Here is a 25,161-nt window from a genome sequence, read left to right on the forward strand (position 1 = left end):
TTGTTTTCAAATAGAAGACTCTTTCTACCAATAAAATAGATATAACTAAGTTATCCCAATGAATGGGGAGGATACCTCCTCTTAGCTGACCTTATCCATACCAACTCTTTTCATAGCATCTATAGGTATGCATCTTCCTAAAAGATACACTGGAGGCTGGTGGGGCCCAGAGAATTGAGCGGAAACTTTTCAACAATGTATCAACTTAATAATACATGATACTGAAATTTTTTTATTAAAAGAAGTTGCTATGTTCAACATCTTACTTCCATCTTCATTCACCCATGAATTAAAGATTCCTATGCTTTATGTGCTGTGTATCCTGAATGTTAATATCTTCCTCATCTGCTTCCTGCTATAAATGAAACTCGTTGGTTAATTATTAAGGAACATTACTAGATACCATTTGCTATCCATAGATAGCAAAATACATATGAAACAGACCCACTGTGAAAATGCTACAAACACAAGCATTTCTCATATCTTCCAAGCTATTCTAAGTACAGCACTGCAGTTTGATCAGTTCCTTTTGATATGCTTCCTTGTATTAAAATAATGTGAGAATTCTCTTAATTCTGAAAACAAAGAAAGAATTTTTGGTTTAGCTCATATTGCAGTTTCTCAATTGTCAGAGTAAGTTTTTTGAGCAGGTATTAGGAAACTTGGGGACTGAACCAGTTCCTCAATGCACTCAACTCGTGTTCCTACAACACATGTATGCCTCACTAGTTACACAATGTGCTACATAGCACTGCTCTAAGACCCACCTTTCAACTACTTTTTACCTACGTAGTACAATACACACATACCATTGTCTATACTGCTTGCCATATACATGATAACCACATCTCCACACCAAATTTATCCTTCTAGTAAAAGAAAAAAAAGTAAATAAAACAATAAGTCAGTCATGCACCTAACAATATGTCCAGCAGTAAGATATATTAAGAAGTAAAAGAAAAAGTATGACCCTGTCCTGGATAGAGAAACACAACTAGGCCAGGATAAAACAAACGAAGAGCAATTGAGTGCTAAATGAACCATAGCGGTTCAGAGAAGGGCAAGAGCAGTTTACAGCAGGAGTCAGGGTAGGACATGAAATGTGATTTTTTTTTTTTCTGTAATTTATTATTTGCAAAGAGCTCCTGAACTTTCATGCAACCCTACCTCAAAGAGTATGTAATGTTACCCTTAAACAACCTTTTATAATTAAAATCTAGTATTTCCATGGCAGTTAAGCATCTGGGATCTGCATACCAGTCAACAGTTCAGGTGTTGGTGTCTGTTTAGAGAGGGACAATGTGATTGCCCTTTGCTTTTGTTTGCATCTTTTTAAAGAAGGGAGGATAAAAAATAAAAATATTATGAAAGTGTAGATATCGTAAATGTATTGTAATTGATGCTAAGTACAAAGATTGAATTCCGTAGGAGTGGTGGTTCTTCAGTCTCAATCTGATGCCTTAATAGGGTTAAGAGTATTCAACTGAAATGGAAGTGAACAAAGCTTTTATAAATGCTGATACTATATGATCAAATATTATATCTGAAAGGCAAAATATAATTAGGGACTTCATATTATTTTGCAGTTTTCAGAAGACATAACTATCTCCTCCAATATACATCCGTTTGTCATCTGTTTTTCAATATTTGACACTCATGTACTTTTGGGAATGCATTACAACATGGAATACTGCCTAACTCATTCATCAAATATTCACTGAGCACTTACTATGTGACAGGCGTGTAAAGTTTGAGGTAACTGAATACATATAATAAAACAAAAATATGGATAGATATAGAAAAAAAGCAAATAAAATTAGAACATGAAAACCAAGACAAAGTGAGAATAGTTTGATTTGCAAACTTGACTCACAACATTTAGACAACCGAAGCTATAATAGAAACAGAATCAATTATATCACTTCTGTAGCCAAAAACAACATACTAATGTATCAGATGACACAAATCTCTCTCTAAGCACTTAGAGCTGAAAGCAATTTCTCTTATGGGGTTTCAGATAAGGGGCAACACCTTCAGTGTCAACAGGATCTGTAGTATTAAGTTCCCTAAGTCTCTAATTGTATTTTTCAATGTAAGTCTCACCAGACATTTTGTAGACAAATTAATGATACTACTGCAAGGCTCTAGTAAGATAATAGAAAATAGGAAATATTTTGTAGAAAATAGAATAACAAATATTTTGTAGAAAATAGAATAACGATAATAATTAAATTAAAATAATTTTATTTTATTGCTTGAAAAAACTAAAAAAAGCCCTTGATTCTTTTTCTTATTTTTTTTAATTTTATCTTTTTAATTGAAATATAATTGACATATAACATAGTTTCAGGCATATACCATAATGATTCAATATTTGTACTATTGCAAAATGATCACCAAAGTAAGTGTAGTAACATCTATGCACAAACATGGTTAAATTTCTTATGAGGGAAAGAGGAAGAGGTGGTGGCAATTATGCTCAGATTGTTAAGTCACTACTCAATCAGTGAGGGACACCAAGCTGGACAATGATAGATGTGCAAGGTGGCCTGAAGGGTGGGGCTGGAGAGAGAGTGAGGGGCATATGGTGGGGGACTGGGATATACACTTAATGTGGGAAATGATGTTACAGAAAGAGACATGAGTATAGCTCATGTAAAGAGTGGCATGTTCCTGTTGTCCAGTGAAGTCACATTACTAAAAGCCCTAACAACTAGGTTTTGGAGTGGACATGATAGGAAACCAAGAACTCAAGAGAAATGTATTTAATATGTGGCCCTATCTCAGTAGCATTTGTCTGATAATAGTTGGAGGAATAGAGAAAAGAGAGATTGAAGGCAGGGAAAACTATTGAAGTCTTTTGCAGATATTGTGAAGTGAATTTCCATGGGGGAAGAAATAGAAGGGAAAATTCTTGAAGGAGCCATCCATGTTGTCACAAATGGCAGTATTTCATATTTTCTTATGACTGAGTAATATTCCAGTGTATATATGTACCATGTCTTCTTTATCCAATCACATATCGAAGGACAGTGGTCATTTACATGTCTTGGCCACAATGAATAGTGCTGCAATAGATCTTGAGATCATCGTGCTAAGCGAAATAAGTCAGACAGAAAAAGTTGAGAACCATATGATTTCACTCATGTGCAGGATATAAAACTGAAAACAAATGAACAAGACAAATAAACAAAAACTCATAGACACAGACCACAGTTTCATGGTTACCAGAGGGTAAGGAGGTAAGGGTTGGTAGAAGAAGGAAAAGGGGGGGTCAAATATATGGTGATGGAGGGAGAACTGACTCTGGGTGGTGAACACCCAGAATGTTCATCATATATAGATGATGTATTACAGAAATGTACGCTTGAAACCTATATAATTTTACTAACCAATGTCACTCCAATAAGTTTAATACAAATTATTTTAAAAATAAATTGAAAAATATACAAAAACAATTCTTGAATGGGAGTCACTATAGAGAGAAATGGAGAGAAGAGAAATATTTCTGATATTTCAAGAATTAACAAAAGGAAGAAAGACTTGGTGACCACCAGTTTGTTCATGAGAGAGAGAAGAAATGGAAAAATGCTATAGATGATTCAATCAATAATACTGGGCCACTGGTTGGGCTTTTGCACACGCCATACCTCTGTGGTCTATATTATTATCTCCCACATTAGATAGGAAAATAATCATATAGAGATATTAAATGGCATGGCCAATGTCCTAAAGCTACCAATTAGGAAATCAGAGACACATCATGTCACACTGCCTCTCCACGGAAAGGAATAAATGTGTCTCCAGTTTTTGTAGCTCTGGAGCCTGGAAAACAGCAGTCATAATAGAAAGAAGTTGACTGAGAAGGTAAATAATCTAAGGGCCATTGTGTCACATACAGATTTGCATTTGTCCTGACACCGAAATCTATCCATAGGTAACTGGAAATAGGGTTTCTGTGGAAGAATAACATCTGAATAGAGCAGGGTTGAAAGCCACAATCACAGGCACATATTTTGTACTGATCATGAGGACAGGAATTAGGGTGCAAGGTTGACTGGTTTGGGTCAGTTTTGGGGAACAGGGATTGTTTTTGCTACTTTTGGTGGGGATCTGCAGCTTTATCTCATTGAGAGTATATTTATCTATTTTAAAGGAGATTTTATGAAAATAGTTTTTGACAGCTGTCTTCTACTTTTGTTACTTCTTGCCAAACATGCTCCGTACTTAACAGTCCAGATTTATGCACTTCTCTTCTTTGCATAGTAATTAACGTGCTTTGCTCTCCTTCCCATCACTAGACTCTAAACTACCTGAGACAAGGACCATTCAGCATTGTATTCTCCAAAGCACTAGGGACAATGCCTGGATCAGAGCCCAGCAGATAATTATATTATCATTTGGTTAATTACTTACTTTAAATGGAATGCTTTTTTTTTTTTTAAAGTAATATTACCATTCCCTGGATGATATATACTTTAAGGAGAATACGGTTTAGAGGCTGGAGGATGGAGATTAAAAAAAAAAAAAAGAAAGGGAATCAAATCTCTAAATTAAATGGATAAAGCTTTTAGTTATTTACTCATTCCCGTACATGTAACGCCAGGTCTAGTTTAACTTTCCTGTAAAGGTATATCCCACTGAAATCTGCATCAATTAAAAAGCAATTTAATGTTTCTTATTTCATTTTCTACTTTCAATCATTTGTCTTATTCTAATAAGAGAAGAAAGATGAATCTTACTGTCTTTGTATGCATTAAATTTCTTTTCCACAGAAGACTGCCTTCCCCAGACTGTTTGACTTTACTCAAAAACTTTCATGACTGCCTCTGGTGGTACAAATCCGCTAAAATATATATATATTTTTATCACAGCTGGTTTCCTGTTTATCCTGAAGGTCACTCATACTGAGAGTTGCTTTCCTGCTGATAAAACCTACAGGAATGCATCTTGGAAGAAGGCAGCATAATTGTGTTATGAAAGGATTTCATCCACTGCATTTTAGTCATTCCCAATATGATACTGAAAGGATGGTCCCAACAAAAACACAATGAATAAGAAAATTCACATACAAAAATTGTATTTTCTAGTTGACATAGAGCACATGATAGGATAGTGCTATAACAAAAAAATGATATGTGGAATATATATATATATATATATATATATATATATATATATATATGAAATACTTTACAAAGCCTCAGTATCACACAAAGTAATTCATATTTCTATTGGCTGAATATAAAAAAAAAAATGAATTACGATTTGATTCCCCAGGTATAAACCAAATCATCTTGTTTTGTAAAATACTTAGAATAATTTTTCTTCAGATAATTCTAAAATTTTAGAGTTTTATTGAGAAGCTGGTGTGCTCTCACCATACAAATAGGGGAAAGATGCCCAAAGAAGATAAGTGTTTGTCTTCCATAATATCAGAATTACTGTGTCAGATATTCTTTCCTTGATCAAATTCTACTTAAGCAACCTCTGAAACTTTCAACTAGATCTTAATGTTTGGACTTGTCAACCTCCATCATCCTCCAGGTGATGTCTGATCACCCTGGCCTGCCTTCACTAAGAATCCTACCAGGTCAATTTGGCCAGAATCCCCCCATATGCCTTCCTCTTAGTAAGTTTCCATCCATTGATTCCCTACCATGCTCCTTGGCTGTAAATTCCTACTCATTCATGCTGCATTCGGAGTTGCATATCGTTCTATACTGATGTCTCCTTTCCCCTACTGCAATGGTCCTGAATAAATCAGTTTTTACCACTTTAACTGCTGTCCAGCTCTGGTTTTTCTTTAATAACCAGGCAGAGATTTTTGGTTCCTGGCTCTTGAAGACTCCTGGTTATGCCTCACTCTCCACTTGAGTTACAGACTTTTGGGTGGCTGCTCTAACCGCAGGCTCCCTTGTTTCCATTCAATCCACCACCCATTTCCCTGTCTAACTAATCTTTAAGTACTATATTCATTATGCATCTCTTATGTCTCCAAAGGTCCAATGGTTATCTATTTGCTTTCACATCAAATCTATACTCGTCTGCTTGATTTTAAGATCCTATATGCTCTGATATGTGCATATCCAGCTTTACCTCCAATTAATCCTGAACATGTACTCTCTAATGGGGTCATTTCTTTTCATGCCTGGCTCATGTTAGTTGTCTCCGCTCACCATGGCATATGCATGCATGCATACGGTTCCCTGAAATTGAACTTTTTCTGGTTAATAGAGAATTTAGTGATTATCACCTGCAACTCTTATTCTGCAGATGAGAAAGTCAGGGCCCAGAAAAATAGTGATGCCATCCTTTAATCATAGCTAATTAAAACACAGAGAGGTCAAAAAAAAAAAAAAAAAAGCAGTCTTTCCATCTCTTTTACATAGTTGGGAAGCCACCCTTTCTCTTCAGTGACCAGTGCGGCACACATCTTTTATAATCAATGTCATGTTTTCTTCTTTTATGGACCTATGGCTGAAAAACACAGCCCTTATTGATGTTTATTTTATTGTGCATATTTTCCTCACTATGAACCTCAAAACTTAGCAGTATGTTTCTCACATTGCTATAATTTGAGTTAGATTAGTGTCATCAAGAAGAATTTTTTTTTTATATTCTGGGGTCAACATCAAGGCTTAAACTGTGTTTCATGTTGATATTGTCCAGTAGATTTTGGATCTATGAAAACTTTAGTTGTTTCTGTTTGAATGGATAAATACCATTTCTGATAAATAGTTATGCTTGCTCTACAGAGAATGTGTCTGTTCTAGAATAGAGATAATCAGAAAGCTTCTAATACCACAGGAGTTGTTGAAGATATATAAGATACATTTTCCTTGATCGATCTTTTTAACAAAATTTTGGGGGAAAGTTTTCAAAATTCGTATTTTTAAAGGACATGTCTGCAAAAGTAAAATTAGTAGAATTTTTGCCATGTTAGCCAATATCTCTTTTTTTTAAAAAAGTTTATATCCTTGTATGCCAGTATACTGACAATTTTGAATACATAAAACATCATTATTTGCCCCAAATTATTTCAACTTCCTGCAGTAACTGTGCTTACCAAATAATTTGGTTACAAGTATAATTGTGCTCTATTTCATTTTTAAACTCAGTTAGTTTCTGCTCCTGAAAAACAAAATAACTTTGTAATACCACTTTGATAAGGTCAGAATAATTTTTATCTAGCTATTTAAAATGTAATGTTTTAAAAGTACATATTCAATTATATGTATTCTAAATAACAAATTTATAGCATGAGATTAGACCAAGAAAAATATGAAGATAATGGGAAAAGATGAGACAAAATAATAAAGAAAACTGAGTTTTAAAACTATCAAGGTTGGTTGCTGTCATACTATTGTTCCTGAGGTGCTTCAAAATGGATTAAGTGAGAATATTCCTGCAAATTGTTAGTAAGTTGTATAAATCAACAAAAAAAGCATAGATGTTAATATATGCTCATATAACATATAGGCTTTATTATTTTTTTAAATACACTTTAAAAATTTCAAGCAGTTATTTTTAGGAAACATCTCCATTGCAGCAATATTTAAAATGGGAAATTTGCTGTTCAAGATGGTAGACAATATCTTTGTTCTTTGCCTCTCAAAATGCAACTATGATTTCAGAATTACTTTTTAAACACGTCTATGATATCATTGGAAAATAAAATGATGGCAACAGTATGTCAAAATGTTTAGAAGATTAAAGGTGAAAGAAAAAAGATTCTCAGACGGCTCTCTAATAAAGTCTTGGAGATCTTCCCACACTGAGTCACTGACATACAGAAGTAAGAGTTGGTCAGGGGGCAATTATCAGATTAATTAAAAAAAAAGAACAGCTGGGACAAATGACAGCCTTTCTCTCCACCTTAGCAGCTACAGCTTTTGCCTCCCGTTCAAAGCCTTGTTGATCCTAATAAGAAAGGCAGAAAATCTATCTGGGGGAATATCCTGGGGTGGACTTGGGGGCTTGAAGAGAGAGAAGAGCAGATGCTGAGGTGATTCTAAACGGCTTCACAAGAGAGAGCCCTGAGGCCGGGGTATGAATGTGCACCCTGCTCACATGGGAAATATGCTAATGGAATCTCCTATATCAACCTACCCTTGAGTAAACCACTCCCCCTTCTCCTCACCTTTTTGTGGAACAAGACTTGTTCCTGTAGGTCTTTCAGATTTCAGCATACACTGATGCCTCAGGGCTGGTTAAGTGCCACGATTCCCTGGACGATTGCATCATTGCAATTGTCTGTCATACCCTGTCCATGAGGGCAGAGGACTTGTCTATGTAAGGACTTCTTCCTTACATAGCCTTTACACAATAGTGTCTGTTATATAATATTAGATTAGCCATGTGTTGAATAAATAGTAAATGAATGAACTTTTAAAATGACAGTATCAGGTACATTACCATTTAACTGGTAAAGTTTTCAGGATGCATATAGATTTCCATTTCCCAAACAGCTTTTGTCATAACGAACGTAGAAACCAAACTTCCAGTCACAATGGATAATATTGGGGAAGTTCCATTTAAGTATTTGAAACAACAGAGAAAAGTACAAGCACGTTTGTTTTTATTATTCAGGGAAAATCATAAATATGGACCATTCTCGGAAATTTTAGACTACTGATGTGAAGATTCTGAGACATTACAAATTTTTCTAACCTCCTAGACACTTTTCACCATTCTCTGATCTCTATCTTTTATGAGCTATCAGACTTAGAACATCAATATAATGCTTAAGTACATGTTCTTGTGTTCCATTTGTCAGTCTTGTCACTCCAATTCACTTTAGGGTCAGACTACAGGTGATATAATGAAGAGAATATGACTTAAGAACCCCATAAACATGACTGAATTTGTTGAACAAATTTCTCTACTTTGCTAATCATTTCCTCATCAGAAATACAGAAACTTAATGCCTCTCCAATACCACCAATATGAAGATTAAATAATATGTGTTATTATATATAAAAATACTTTATACTATGTTTTGTTCTAAAATGGCTTGCCGATAAAAAATACTAGCTATATCCCTCCCATCTTTTTTTTTTTTTCCATTTTGTTTTTTAAATCCTCATGGAAACCAGAGTAACCAACACTAATTTCAATGTTTTATTACTGAACAATTAGTTCAGCAACTTTATTTGTAAAAGTCCTTGAAAATATGTCTGCTTTGATATGCAGTGCCTATGTGGAATACTCTATTATCAGAGTGATTCTAAAATTATGGTTTATGCTACTTGAACTTCAGTGGTGTATCAGAGGAACTCATGAAGGGGATGGTAAGAGCTTAACTCTCCTGACTACATGGTGGCAAGTTGGCTGGTAAGCGTGGATTCAGAGTTACGCAGGAGCGAAAAAAATATTAAGTAGGAGATGTGCTCTGGAGAATATCAAATCCATCTGCAAAGCTGATTTAGTTATCAACTAACCACAAAGCTTCCTGCTCTGCATATCTCAGGGTTGTATCCAATTTGCTCAAATCTAGATTGAATAGAAAAGAGAGTAAATAAGACATGGATGGAATATTTCAGGGAGTTACATACATTTGTAAACAACAGAGATAGAAATGCATTGGAAAAAAATAAAAGCAAATGCAATCAGACCAGATCAAAGAACCCAGGATGTCCTCATTGTGACTATTTGGGAAGGACTTGGATAAATAAAACCTGTCAGGAGGCCAGAGATTAGTCATAGTTATTTGAGAGGCAAATGTAGGCTGCTGCGCAAGGCCTCAAGCATTCTCTCTACCTCTGTCAGAAGCCTTAGAAGGTTACCTTGTGTTAACAAAATCTCAGCACCAGGCACAGAGTAGATAAATGAAAGGAAGGGTGTTCAAGTTTGAGTCTCCAAGACATTCTAATAGCATTTAACACAGAGATAATGATTAATGTGAGAGGGGGGGAAATAAAGCAAAAATAAGCAAACAAACAAATAAATAAATAAACAAATTGTGTTCTTGACATAATCGACGTTAAGAAGACAGAGACAAAAAAAGTTTTCAAAAAGTCCCAAACTAAATTACACTTGTTACATCAAATTATACCAGAGATACAAATCTCAAAATAGAAGGCATAGTGCCACCATTACAGTCCCTCTGTCTTAACAATAGATGTTTTAACTTCAGAAAATGATGAAAGAATGATGAGAAAAAATAAAAACTAGGGACTTTTAAGCAACACATGCAGAAAACCTGAAGGTAGAAATGCCAGTCCCAGAGACATATAATGAGATTGCATATGTGTGATGATGAGATTTCTGTCCTAGATAAGACAGAGTAAAAGGACGGTATAACATAAGTCTCTCACCTAATTTTCAGGATTCAGTAGAAATAAACACACTTCATAGGTACTTCCAAAATGTGCAAGTCCTTTTCGTCCTCTCCCTTAAAAACACTATCCTTCAAAGCTGCTGAAAGAAGACTTACAAAGGTGACCAAATTTCAACTTTAAAACTCACTTCAAGAGATGATTTTGTTTCTACAAATAGCAAAGCATCTATCCCAGTGTTAGAATTTAGCTTTAATTGAAGAATGATGCAAATTTGGAAAATATTCTATTTATATTTAGGCAAAAAAAACAACAACCCAAAATGATTAACCTACTCTGATGAAAGATCATTAGTACCGTGACACACATGCTAGATTATTTCTGATTTGCTTGGAAGAGATTACGTAAAACAACTGACAACAGAAATTTTGTAATAGAGTCTTTGAGGTCATAAGAAAACAGATGATTTGGGCATATGAAAACTGTCACAAAATTACAACTAACAAGAGACCAGAGAGAGAGAGAGGGGATTGAGCATAGACAGGCTCCTCCAGAGCCAGACTCCCTGGGTTTGAATTCTGACTCTGCCACGTTACAGCTCCCTGAGACTCTGCTTTATCATTTGTCCATATTTGTTACTAAGAGTGCCTACCTCATAAGGTTGTTGTGAGGACCCAGTAAATTAATACAGCTAACGCTCTGTGGAGATTTCTCTTTACAAAGCTTTTCCAAGAGTTCCTGGCACACAGTTAAGACCCAATACATCTTAGCTGTTATTAATATTGCTTGTCCAACTAAGTCTGTTTCCTGTGCTTAACCCAAGATAGATTTAATAGCTCTATTTGTCATAAATGATCAAGAATGGGATGTGGAATTTGCAGTTTGGACTTGTCCCTTTTAACTACCTATTTTAGGCTGACAGAGTTACAAATGAGTCTAAAGGGACAGATAATTTCCTACAAAAGGAAATTTTAATTATCCCCTAAAATGATTTACGAAGGCTTCCTTCACCTAGTATTACCTGCTAAAAGAAAATACCTGTTTTAAATTTAAATGTTTTGTTTGATTTCATATTGATTTCAAATGCTTGTTCTTTATTTCAGGTAAAAATACCTTTATACCTTTTTAAAAAAATCTACCAAAGCAGGTATTAATTTCCAAAAACTGAACTGCAATTCTAGTGACAATCAGTTCTCTCTTCCAGCATTATGCTAGAAAACAATGCGACCTTTGGTAGCTGTTAGCACATTATGTAAACAACAACCACAACAAAAACAGCAACAGTTTTTTAACATTCTATAAGTATAGTAGTTCAAATATAATGACTAGAACCGGAAGGGTTTGCTTGAGAGATGATTTCATATAAATCCATGGCAATTTGCATTAATCTAACCATTCTCCTGTTGTTCGTCTACCTGAATGAGGTTTTCTAAGTACAAATCCTATAGATTAACACTCTGGGATAAAGCCAATACTTGTGATTTAATGTATTTGTGCAAGCCGATGTAGCTGAAGCTGAATAACTGGAAAGAGACATTTTAATGTTCTATGCATTTGCTTATTGCACTTCCTGTGCCTTAAATTCCCATTTCATTCCTCAAAGTGTAGTTTAAATGTTGCAGGTCTCACATTCTCAAGCTTCTATTCAAAGTAGAAGCACTCTCAGATTTTTGAAATCTCACATGTTTATATGTATGTATATATACACATACATACGCAAGCATATGCGCACACATGCACACACACACAATATATGTAGTATACTTCATACTGCATGGTGGGCTGCCTGTTAAAATCTGCGCACTACACTTAATAGGTCCTCTGCAAATATTAATATTTGTTAAGGGAACAAAGAATCACTCTTTATACAAAGTCCTTTATAGTTTACGTGGCTCTTTCATAAGCTTTGTGGGTTTTTTTTTTGTGTTTTTTTTAAACACAACAGTATTGAAACATATCAAGAATTCCACTTGATAGGTTAGGAAAATGAAGCTCTGGAATATTCAATACTTTGAATACCAAAGTCATACAGATAGTAAGTGGAAGGATGAGGATTTGAATTTAACTCCACCCGACGTTAATTCTGGTGCACTCCCCGCAACCCCATACTGGTAAATTCGCTGACTCTTAGGGCAACAATATCGTTTGTTTTATTGCACGAAATCCCACCAGTTTAAGGCTTTAAATGGAACCCTCTGCTAGTATAAACCTGGGTCCCATTTATTCCTAGTTTATATCTTGGAAAATTGTGTTCATTCCATAAGGCTTGACACTGGGGCTTCCAACACATACATTTGGCTTGCTGACATTATTCAGCAGAAGGAGAGTTTTGAGCTACATCTAAGGAAAAGAAGGAATAGTTTGGTCCTGAATGTAGGGAAGGGATATGCAGACTGAGACTTACAGATGCAAAACAGAAATGAGCAAGTAGCGGATATCACTTTAAGCAGATTTGCATGACTAGAGCCAAGAGCTTCTGTCAGGGAGGAAAACAGACTGGCTGTGCACAGAATCATTGGGATAGGAAACTGTCAAATGGTATGATTTGAGGACACTAAAAGCCATTCCTTTGCCTAAAAATACTTTTCCTACTGATCCCTCCCCTACGCCATCATTACTTATTTTTCTGTATTAAAGTATCAAAAGCTTCTCTTTTCAGGCAAGTACATTCTGTAGAAGGGATGAAAGTTTCATTGTTTTTCCTTATAGACATACTATGAAGTGCTTGATTAGCAAAGGGTAATGGATTCCTTAAAACAATGCAAGTAAACCCAGAATAATTCATGTAGACAAATTTTTCTAACACCTCCCTTGAATTAATTGCTCTTCTTAGTCACCTACTCAACTTACAATACTGGCCATAGCAGTCATGGATAAATATTTAGAACTTGGAGAACAATCTAGGGATGCTACGGGGTCTCACATGCATAATATTCCATGGGAAACATTCTGCTTGAAAGAACAGAAACTCTGCCACCAACCCATTATGTGATCTTGTTGGTTTGCAACCTTGAGAGATCCCAGGGTGAAATCTGAAAGTAGCCCCCTACATGGAAGGCAAAGATAGATTGAAGAAGAGGCAGGCAACTGCACATTGGGAGGTGGTGGTTTAACAAACAAAGGAACTTACCTATGAGGCTTAACTTTGCAGCCATAAACTCTCAAGTGGCTGGAGGCTTATCACACACCCACCAGCCACTTGAGAGTTTATATAGAGGCCTTGGATTCTGACAAGTGAACCATCCAGAGGGTCTCAATAACACATTGCTCTCTCTAGCTTGTATCTTTGAACTGACTCCAGTTGTGGGCAAGGTGAGCAGAATGTACATTCAAGGACAGGGGAGGAGTGAGGATCCTCTGACTGTCTGGGTCCAGCTCTCAGGCCAATCAGAGTCACGGCCTTTCAATGACCTTCTCCAAAAATATTCAGTAATAGTCTCACGTTCCCAGTTTCTTCATTTTTAGAAAAGTGAGGATAATCCCCATCCTTTCAATAAACAGGATTGTTGTAAAAGAGTCACATCAATTTCTTATAGGGAAAAAGTGCTACAAAAATGTAATATATTATTATTTGCTTTAAAATACTAATATCAAACATATTCAAGTAGCACTAAGAGCTAAGATTTATTTTATAACTATTGTCAGCCAGGTTTTGTGTATATATCTCTCTCTATATATATACATATATAATTTCAGTTAATTTTAAAAACGACCCCATAAAGGGAAATTAAGGAACAGAGAGGTTTAGTTACTTGCCCAAAGTCACACAGCTAATTAGTGGAAGAACTAGGACTATTATGATAGGTTGATTTTTCCCTTTAATTTTTCCATACCTCACATTACATCTACCAGCAAATTTTGTCAATTCTACCTTTAAGATCTATCCATAATCCAACTACTTTTTTTTTTTTTTTTTTCACCACTGATACCACCATGGTGCAAGTCATCGTCACCTCTCGCTTTCTTCATTGCAATAGCTTCCCAGCTGCCCTTCCAGCTCCTACACTTGTTCCTCCCAGGTCTGTTATCAATACAGCATTCAGAGTGAACATCTTAAGTGTATGCCAGGTCCCTTCCCTGCTCATAGCTGGCTAATAGCTCCCTGTGTCATTCAGTGGAAATAACAGTGTCCTAACAATGGGCCACAAGGTCTTACGTAGACTACCCCTCTGTCCTCACCTCTTTTATCATGTGCCTTACTTACTAAATACCCCTTGCTCATCCCACTCCAGCCACCCTGGCCTCTACTATGTGCCTCATATATGCTAGTCAAGCTTCTGTCTCAAGGCTGTAGCATTGGTGGGTCCTGCTGCCTACAGATGTCCACGTGGCACATTCCCTCAGCTCTTTCAGGACTTGACTCAAATGTTACCTTCCAGGAAAGACTTTCTTTAACCATCTTTTAAAAACTCCACTTCACACCCTCATTTCCTGTTTATATTTTCTCTGTAGTCCTTATTCCATTCAATAGACCACTGAGCTAGTATTTTTATATATGTTGTTTCTTGCTTCTCTTATGAACTAGAATGTAAGCTTCATGAGGTCAGAGATTTGCATCCCTTTTATTTGCAATGATATCCCCTAGTCCCTGGGCTTTGCCTGGCATCGGACAGGTGATCACTGAGTCTGAGCTGATTGGCCAGCTGGGTGCTTATGACTTGGAGACCAGGTACACAGCTCAATAAGGCATGCTCGGCTTAGTTTTCACATGGTAAGGAGGGCCAGAAATCTGGGTTTTTGTGAGGTATCTCTGTATTTTAAGATTGAAAAATGATTCAGGAAAATTTTGTTGTTCTTTGTTTTAGCTCTTCAAACCAAATAAACCCTATTAGACAGAAACAGGTAGGCCCACAAGTGACCACTTCTGGGGCTCCGCTCTGAGCCTCTAACTTGCTAAAAATCCTTTTAAATATAACTCTCAAATAGTCTACCTAGGACCCATTTACTGGATCAAACTTATTTCCACAAAAGTGTATACTTTATAAGTGTAAATATTTTCAACCATCCTAGGAGAGAGAGAGACTTTTTTCTGAAAAGTCTCTCTCCATTAAGCTTTCTAAGAGAAGCAAGAAGGCAGTTACAATGATTACAGGAGTTCTGAGAGTGATTGTCTTAATTATTGTATACTAATAAAACTCAGGCATTAGTGTTTGGGTTTTGTTCTGTTTTATTTACCAAATAGCATTTCTCAACATTTTCCTTAATAATTAACTACATTACTGTACATGGTAGATTTCTATCTATTTTTTCTCAAATGTAATTTCCATCTGATAACTTCAGCACTTGTATTTTATTAGATATTTTATAGGTGCATTTTATGTCTCTGACCATTTCACATTAATTTAATTGAACTGCTCATTGATATGTATTCCATAAGAGATTTCCTACAAAGGATATCACATTTTACAAATATGCGTAGCCAATGACGATATCTAAATTTTATTTTTTTAAACTTCTCATCCCGTGGGAGAGAAAATGTTAAGATATCAGTTTAACACCCATTTAGCCATAAGATTTTTCAGTGAAGAGGCAGGACAGACTGGCAAAGATTCCTTCTGTTAGAACTTTTCAGGCTGAATATATCTCAGAATTTGTACACCAACACTTGTGTGAACTGAGTGTATTTGGCATGGAAAACCTACAAGAGCAAACATGGGTTTTGTTGCTGTTTCTCCATCACACAATAAACATAAGCTTGTTTCAATCAGACAGTGATAAGGTTATGTTTGATACAATAGTTAATGTAATTAGTTTGTATTAAATATGATTTTTCTTTAACTTCTGATCTTTTTTCTTAAATGTACATTTTATTTCTTTCTCAAACTTATGTAATGACTCATTTTATCTTATCTCTTAAGGAATGTATTTACACAATGAGCCAATTACACAGATGAAAACTGACAGTGAGCTCAATTCAGTTTATCAACAAATAAGAGACAAAGATATCAGTCAAAACATTATTTGATGGATTTTAAGCTAGTTATACCATTTGAAATACTTGCATAAGAAAACAGAAGAAATGAATATCAGATAATTTGCATTGTACAAAAAGAAACACTGATTTTGTACTTTTTTATTTAATATCTAGCTATTTTTAAAAATCATATAGAAGGAAATTTTAAATGCTATGAACACATTTTATGTAAGTGCACATTATTCTGCAAAACAAAAATAAAGTTATTCAAATATAAGATTAAATCAACTAACCATGATATATGGACAATATGAATGACTATACGAGGTCTGACAATTAAGTTCGCGAACTCATCCTAGAAAAAGTGTTACCGTGTTTCCCTGAAAATAAGACTGGGTCTTATATTATTTTTTTTCTCCAAAAGACACATTATGGTGTATTTTCACAGGCTGTCTTATTTTTTCATGTACAACAACCTACACTTATTCAAATATAGTCATGTCATCTTCTGCGTCCATCTGGCTGAGAATCTTAACTGGGGCTTACTTTAAGGGTAGGTCTTATTTTCAGGAAAACATGGTATGTACCTCATTGCTGAATATCACTACAGTCACATTCGAAGTACTCCCCTTGGGAAGCTATGCACCGATGCCAGCGCCTAGTCCACCCTTCAAAGCAATTTTGGAACTCTTTTTCTGGAATGGCCATCAGAGCTGTCATTGTATTACCCTTGATATCCTGAATGTCAGGAAAATGTCTTCCCTTCAATATTTCTTTTATCTTCGGGTTAAATAAGAAGTCATTGGGGGCCAGATCAGGTGAGTAGGGAGGGCATTCCAATACAGTTATTTGTTTACTGGTTAAAAACTTCCCCATAAACAGTTCCGTGTGAGCTGGTGCATTGTCATGATGCAAGAGCCATGAATTATTGGCAAAAACTTCAGGTCGTTATTGTCTTACTTTTCCACACAGCATTTTCAGCCCTTCCAAATAGTAAACTTGGATAACTGTTTGTCCAGTTGGTACAAATTCATAATGAATAATCCTCTGATATCAAAAAAGGTTAGCAACATCGTTGCAACAAGGTTGTGAATATAATTGTCAGGCCTCATAGTTTAGTCTAAAGTGGTATAAACCAGCAAGCTGATATGGCATTGTTCTCAAAAAGTCCAGCTTTTAGCAAACTCCTAATGTAGACCAGTGATCTGGTAACTTTAGCATGTGTCAGCATCACCTGGAGGGCTTCTTGACACACAGCTTGCTGGGCCCAGAATTTGCACTTCTAACAAGTTCCCCTGTGATATTGATACTGCTTGCCTAGAACCCACACTTTGAATGTCACTGAAGCAGCTGATGTGTTTTCGTATCCTTCCTTTTCTGTCAGTTTGATACAACTGTATTAAACACAACACAAAACAAAATTCTTGTGTTCAGAAAGTAGCCCACTCTTTTTTAAACCCCAGTGAATCCAATGTATCTTATCCTCTATTAAAGTAATTTACAGGATAAATTCTTTAAATCTCTATTTAATCATGTATGCAGCACTTACAATTGAGAGGGATTACAATTGGTTAAAGACTAGTTACTTTTTGCTTGCTAATAGGGATATTATTTTAGGTATCAAACAGAGTATTGCTAAACAACATAAAAAATTCTACAATCTGAATCTTGCCAGCTTTGTTTATTTTTAAGGGAATTGTAAAACAACTGGGAAGTAGTAATGACCAAGGATAATATATTGGCCGGAAATCTAAAAACTGTAATTCCTTCTACGGAAGGCTTAAAGATAAAGTACTCTGCCAGTTCAAAAGAAATGTAAATGAAAATGAAAGAATCAGTCAGTTAGGATCCAAGGTAATAAAGAAAAAATATATACATGCGTATGAGGGTCAAAATTAGCCTTGAAAAGTCCCTTGATAGCCTTGAATTTCTTGACCTATATTTTTAGAAGCTCAAAAGAAGATGGGCTTTTTTTTAAATTTTCTTTTTCTTCATCTTGGTTCTAGAGTTTCTAGAGTTTCTTTGCCTGACAAGAATTACTTTAAACCAGAAGGGATATGGGTCAAAGAGGTAAGAAATCTCTCTTTTCTCACTCTCTCATATATTTCAGTATAAAAAGTATGGCTGAATATGAAGAGCCATTACAGAATTTCCAGCTGAGTAAACTGGGGAGTGACTCAGGAAGAGCTCGATTTATGTTAGTTCTTGACCCAAGGATATAATTTAGAAATGTGTATATGGGGGAAACTGGCTCCACAGAAGCACACAAGAGAAGGCAAGAAGGTTAGAAATTGAGATGCATAAATGGTGAATGACTAGAAGTTTCCATTTGGAGAGAAGGTTTAATGAGAGTAAATGAAATTCCTTTGTCTCGAAAACAAGGTTGACAACTGGATTGATTAATTCATTTGTGGAGTGCAGGTCAAATTGCTCGTGAATGTTGTGATCATTTGATTCTTTACAATTCAGTGAGTGAGCCTTTCATTGCCCATGGCTGAGCACGTTAAGGAAACGGAATTGAGTTTCTCCAGTGGTTTGTTTTGGATTTCCTGTATTAACCTTTGTTACGTCCTGTGCCTTTTCATGACTCTGGTTTTGCACAGCACATTACAGGAAACAGGTGTCTTAAAAATTGCTTGATAAAGACTGCACTTGATAGGAACTTTTAAAGGTACAGATACAAAAATGAAGTATGTTCTGTACAGAGAATGAGGCCGTGAATTAGACACACGGCTCCTACTACAGCATAGTAAGCATGAAGATGGCAAAGGAATGAGACATAGAAACAAGTGCCTGGACAAAGCATAGATCAAACCGGATCAGGATAGAGATATGCAGGACTGAGAACTGATACAGAACACCACACTGTTCAATGTTCATAGTAACTATATACAAAAACATACTTAAGTAATCAAAAAAAAAATGTATGCAGTTCTTATCCTAGACCTAGAGGGTAGTTGCTGTTACTTTTACCACCATATGTCCTGTACCTAAGTATCTGAAATAAATAACCTCCTGGTATAATTTATATATATTTATATTAGTGTCTCCAGCTATATAAATTCGATGGATTGTACCTAATTAAAAAAAGTTAGCAGAACTGCTTAGAGAATGCAGTTTTCAACAGACTTATTTCAGTCTCTGTGTGATACATCGTACCTCCTACCATTCTAAATGTGCTACATGTAATATGATTTTAATTGGAATGAATTCAATTTAATTTTATTCAGAGAATACTGAGGCATTTGTGGTATCTTTAAGCATAATGAGAGATGGGAAACAAGGGTTGGGAATAATTTTCTTATACTATAATGGCCTGACATGTTGTTCAAATGTTCAAAGGCATTAGCAAGCTTAGTTAGAGGAAAGGGGTAGCTCTGGCTGTTACAAATTCACACCCAGGGCCTGATTTTTCTTAATATTTGATCTTCCTCAGCGACCTTCTGAAGTCTACAGGAGCACAGGAGGGTTTGCCAATTAGAGGGAAGTACCAGTGTGGCAGTTCCTAGGGTCACGACAAACAGGCATCTTACTGTTGAAAGATCAGTCTAACAATGAGTCCTATGAGATGGGAGGATGAGAATGGGAGCCATTACAACAAATACAAGTTCAGGAAGCGCACATGTGTTCTAAGCAATGGACTTGGGCAGAATGCAAACTAGAGAATGTCTCAGTTTGTCCAAGGAGTCCTGGATTATGCCTGATTTGTCTTGGCTATTTATTAATACATCCCTTATATCCTGAAAAGTGTCCAATTGAATGATAAATTCCATGGTCATGGTAAGCAGAGAAAAATCTGTCCCTCGGAACAAATCCAAAGAAAGCAGAACATTTTGATAGCAAGACCCTTCTCTCAAGTCACCTCTAGCCACCCACTATCCTCTCCATCACACCTCACGACACAGCTACACCCCACAACCCAGGAAAATAAATGAGAATGTCAGAGAACCCTGTCCACCCTGGGAGCTTAGAGCTCTTGGAACAGCTCTGCTCTTGTTAAAGCTTCATTAGTTTTTCACCTCACTTTTTCAGTTCTTCTGACTTCCCACAGCTCTACTTGCCATCTGTGTTTCAACCAGTCACACAGCTGGGGAGAAATTAAAATAGAGATTGTGGCAGCAATACTCACAATCGGGCACTCTAATTAGATGCCTAGAGATGTAGGCCAGGGCTTCTGAGCCCAAAAGGAACTAGACCACACACACATCTTTCTGACTCAAAAGGTGTGTGTGTTGGGAGGAGTGGGGACAGGGGCACCGGGTGAAGTGCCAATTTGCCCCCTTTGACTTGACTGTGGTAGGAATCTCTCAATGAAGGATCTGCAGAGGGACTGAACCCCATGGGGCTTTGGATTTAATAGTCTGAGAACTGTCTCCCCGGTGGAGAGAATATTTGAAGAATCAATTTGGTTGAATACAAAAGGAAAAATTGCACTGAATCTCCATCCGAATTGATCTGCATTCCAATTTGTTCCCCCAAAGGAGCCTTCTTAAGATTTGGACTATATATAGACACGAAGGGAAGAATCAATATCTGCTTCTCATGTTCACATGATAGAGAACCATGTCGTAGAAGTTCTAAGTTTTTTTATTGTTGTTTTTTTGTTTGTTTTTTTTTCAATCAGAACAATTCATGTACAAGATGTAAAAAAATTAAATCATATTTCAAGGCTTATACCAAAAAACACCAATTACCTCTCCTATTCCTCCCAATGCTTTATCCTTCTGCATATATTTCCAGCCAACTTCTCTATACTTAACCTCAAGCCTTATCCTCTTTTAGTTAATAAAATATATTCTTACAATTTTATTAAATACAAAATTAAGTGTGTGTATATAAATGTACATGGAATAATACAGGCCACCATTAACCTGAGAAAAACAATATTACTCATCCTATTGAAATTTCATGTATATTGCTCCCTGAGAACCCTCAGAGGCTCTTCTTCTGAGGTAAACATCCTGCATTATTGATCCTCTCTTTCTTGTCTTTATATTTATATATCCCTGCTTTCTTCAGTATATTATACTTCTACTCCTCAGCTTTTCCAGGAATCTCCAGAATCAATCACATTATTTTTCATTGTAATCTTCCTCTGAAGACACCTAGGTTATAGTTTCCTCCAGTCTACAAAATCAGCCCTATTCATCTGTTCACTTCGTTTCTTCCCAAAATGGTTGCAACCTCTCATCTGTTGTTCCCTTTCTTTGTCTTTCTGAGTATAGTTTTAGTCTTTTAATATCAAGTTTTAGTCTTTCAATATCATTTTAACAAGTTTTGAAAGAGGAAATGGATACATTTGACAGTCTGTCATGTGTACCTGTAAGTCATGGTACATAATTTAAATATAAATTTAAATCTCTTCCCAAAGCCTGATCCTTTATGATGGTATCGACTTATCACAAATGGAGTCCAAGTCCAAGTGATTAAAAGGGAAGGTATTTTACAGACGAGTGAGCCATGTCAGTGTTTCCTAAAAGAGGGTAATACACACATAAGGCCAGACACAGTGGTTACTTTGGACAGAGGGGAGAACAAATGGTTACTTTGGAAATAGGGGAGAACAAAGAGGACATTATCGAAGTGTGGGAGGCATTTGCAGAGGAGCCAGTGCTAGTTTGACTCCCATAACCTCTGATTCAAGCCTTTCAGGGGCAGGAATGTTCAAAAGCACATCGGCAGCCCAATATTTGGTTAAGACCATTTGCTTCTTACAGAGTCACCCAGACATGTGCTTTGCAAGTGGCTTGTCATCCTTGTAAACAACAACGTGAAAGACTTGGGCTATTCCCCCAACAAGTCTCTTTTCCTATAACATACCAAGTTCTTCCAAATGTAGTTGTTATTCCCAATGTCATCCTTTAAAAAAGTTTCAATTAGTATCTGTATAAATAACAATTTAAAAGCAATATCAGAAAGAGTGGAATTTTAAACAGAAAGTGCTAAAGAATAACACTAGAGACCAGATGCTATCTAGAGTCCTTCCAGCTGCACTGTTGCAGGCTGAGCACAGACATCATGCTTTCTTTATCTTCCCAAAGGGAATCTGTTTCTCATCTGAGACTTGAAAAGAAAGGCTCACAAGTTTGCTGAAAAAGATTCCCTTGCAGGGTGTATGTTCATGAAATTCTTTCAATCACAAGAAAAAAATCTCGCAGGATGAATAAGGGAGAAATTCAATAAAGTGATATTATACATGTTTTGAATATAGTAAATAACATTTCTAGAGGGTATCAACTTCCAAAAGAAACCAGATAGATAAATGATAAAAATTTGGTCCAGTATATAATCCTCCTTATACAGCATGTTCTTTTTTATTCAAGATGTAGACCCCCTACAGGTTCCAGTTCTGTAGACTTGATCAGTTTTTAGTTTTTGAATCTTCTCTTACTAGCTTGAAACCGAATGTATTTTGAAATTTTATTCTCCTTAAAAATTATTTATCAAGTATTAATGAGATATGTATGGAACCACATAGACTTTTTTTTTTTTTTAAGATTTTTAAATTTATTTTTATTGGGGAACAGTGTGTTTCTCCAGGACCATCAGCTCCAAATCATTGTCCTTCAATCTTGTTGTGGAGGGTGCAGCTCAGCTCCAAGTCCAGTTGCCATTTTCAATCTTTAGTTGTGTGTGGGGGGGCGCAGCCCACCATCCCACGTGGGAAGTGAATCGGCAACCTTGTTAAGAGCTCACACTCTAACCAACTGAGCCATCTGGCTGCCCCTCCTGAAGCTCAGCGGCAGCTCGTTGTCTTCAATCTAGTTGCGGAGGGCGCAGCTCACAGGCCCATGTGGGAATCGAATGGGCAATCCTGTTGTTCAGGGGTCCTGCTCTGACCAACTGAGCCATCTGGCCGCCCCCATATAGCCTTTTTCATTGATTTTCCCAGTGCATTTTTAATGGTCCCTGAACTCCAGCCCATATAGTGAGTCACTCTTTCTCTATATTCTACCAAAACCACCTTTCTAGACTAGACCTGGCTCATGGGAGGCTGGAGAAGTAATTGTTGTCACTTTCTTTGGTATAAAAAGACTGACGGGAAACTCTGTATATTTTTTTTTTTCTAATAATGATACTGAGTTTTCAATTGTAGAAGACAAATAAATATAAAAAATCATATCGTAAACCCCTTGTTGGCAAAGCCATTGCTCAGGAATTGTCCTACTTACTGGCAACACTGCCAATTGCAATATTGCTAAAGATTGTGCAAACATTTGTCAGTATACATGGAATCCAATCTTTCCTACCCTGCTCTTAGAATCATGCAGAAATGTTTGAGAACTTAAGTTGAATAGACAGGAGTGGCCAAAAGCAAAAGACTACCAGTAAGTCTATAACAATAACATAAACACAGATGGTATTCTGAATAAATACATTCATGAACTAGATACAGCATTTTAAACTATTTTAGAAATACATTTTTCATTAGTTTACTCCGTAGTGTAAAACTGTACTATACACTCTTCTGAGGGACTGAACTTTGCCTCTGTTGAGTACCAGGTGGAACCCAGCCTCCCCTGTTTCTATTGTCTTCATGAATTTAAAGATGTTGGTCATCTTTCTCCTAGTCTTAGCCTTTCATAAACCACTTTACACTCATCATCTCTCTTACCATCTTCAATATTTTTCCTTCTCTGTATAGCAGTTTTAGGTTACAATAAATGAGAAAGCAATAGATTTTATTTTTCCTAATACTTGTGTTATTGAGCATATCAAAGCATTTTATGTCAGGCAATCTATTTATTATATATGTGTTGAGCTCTGGAGTTCCAGGAATGAATACCATTGTTTCCATGTTAGATATGAAGAGACTAAGGTAGGTCGCATAAAGTCATATTTTGATACATTTCTGAGGAGGTCAGATAAGCAGTGATCAAATTATCAGAAAACAAAACAAAACAAAACAGTTGAATATGATAGTTCAAGCTGTTTCAAAAGAGAAACCACAAGAGCTGTGTCCACAGATTGAAATTATTTAGTAGTACTATTACTAATTCAGTTAAGAATTACTGCTGCTGGAACCCAAACTATATGCAGAATGGTAGAGCCTGGAGTGCCTCAGAATTCAGATAAAACTTTTGACAAATAAATGAATAAGGAAATAAATACACAAAATACCAGGTGATGCAAAGGCAGGAGACCAGTTGGCCATGAAGGCATTGACCATAATTGCACATGAAGAATAGAGCCTTCATTATGGAGTAACCTTTCTTTGGTATATAAGTTGACTCAAAACATTATCCAACTAAGTTTTAAAGAAGGTACTGTCTGTTTAAGGCTTGAGCATGAGGGTAACAAAGTCCTTCCACTTCTCTCACCTTTTATGATTTCATGGCTTTCCCACATAAAACAGAAAGTCAATGTCAAAGCAGAGGCTAGGCCCTCGTCCCTGGTCATATGCCTGAATCTCTGCCCAAGATGTTCTGATGTAATTGGTCTAAGGTAGCCTGATTCTCATGATGTTTTTGAATTTTAATGCTTTTTTTTTTTTTAATTTTAATGCTTTTTTTAAATTGAGATTTAATTCAGATACCATGAAAGTCACATTTTCAGGTGTATAATTCAGTGTTTTTTCTTTCTTTTTGTATATTTACAAAGTTGTGCAATAGTCACCACTAACTCCAGAACATTTTCATCACCTTAATAAGAAACCCCCAAACCATTAGCTGTCATGTGTTATTCCCCTTCCCCCCAGATCTTGGCAATCACCGATCTGCTTTCTGTCTCTACGGATTTTTCCGATTCTTGATATTAATAGTTCATATAAGATTGAATCACTGGGGAATCAGAGGGTCTCAGTTTACACAGGGTTTTGAGACAATCCTTGACATTTGGGAGAGATCGACCTTCCTTAGCACCATAAAAGCAACACTAGCTTCTACCCATGCCCCACATCCCTGTTGAAGGACACTAATGATGATAAGAAATAGGACAAATCCGCAGTAATCCAGCCAAGCCTGGCTC

General features: G+C 36.2%; 1 protein-coding gene across 3 annotated transcripts in view; it reads right to left on the reverse strand.

Annotated features, from left to right (window-relative positions):
• The window catches only part of RIT2 (Ras like without CAAX 2), a 315,277-nt gene that overhangs the window by 146,114 nt on the left and 144,002 nt on the right, over positions 1-25,161 (reverse strand). The window lies entirely within an intron of this gene.

This window comes from Rhinolophus sinicus, chromosome 4 (genome assembly GCF_057876585.1).
Source record: "Rhinolophus sinicus isolate RSI-liver-muscle chromosome 4, RSI-T2T, whole genome shotgun sequence".
Taxonomy (NCBI): Eukaryota; Metazoa; Chordata; class Mammalia; order Chiroptera; family Rhinolophidae; genus Rhinolophus; species Rhinolophus sinicus.